At 40.6% G+C, this 271-nt stretch overlaps 1 protein-coding gene across 1 annotated transcript in view; it reads right to left on the minus strand.

Moving 5' to 3' along the window:
* The window catches only part of LOC107575444 (ras GTPase-activating-like protein IQGAP3), a gene marked incomplete at its 5' end in the record, with an annotated part of 35,840 nt that overhangs the window by 6,523 nt on the left and 29,046 nt on the right, over positions 1 to 271 (minus strand). The window lies entirely within an intron of this gene.

Here is a 271-nt window from a genome sequence, read left to right on the forward strand (position 1 = left end):
TTGATATATGTATGCGAGTGTGTGTGTGTTTGATTTATGTATGCGAGTGTGTGTGTGTGAGAGTGTGCTTGATATATGTATGTGAGTGTGTGAGAGTGTGTGTGTGCTTGATATATCAAACACACACACTCTCACACACACACTCGCATACATATATCAAGCACACACACACTCTCACACACTCACATACATATATCAAACACACACACTCTCACACACACACACTCCCATACATATATCAAACACACACACACGCGCATACATATATTCG

The sequence above is a fragment of the Sinocyclocheilus grahami genome, unplaced genomic scaffold (assembly GCF_001515645.1).
Source record: "Sinocyclocheilus grahami isolate Dianchi unplaced genomic scaffold, SAMN03320097.WGS_v1.1 scaffold2644.1, whole genome shotgun sequence".
In the NCBI taxonomy this organism is placed as follows: Eukaryota; Metazoa; Chordata; class Actinopteri; order Cypriniformes; family Cyprinidae; genus Sinocyclocheilus; species Sinocyclocheilus grahami.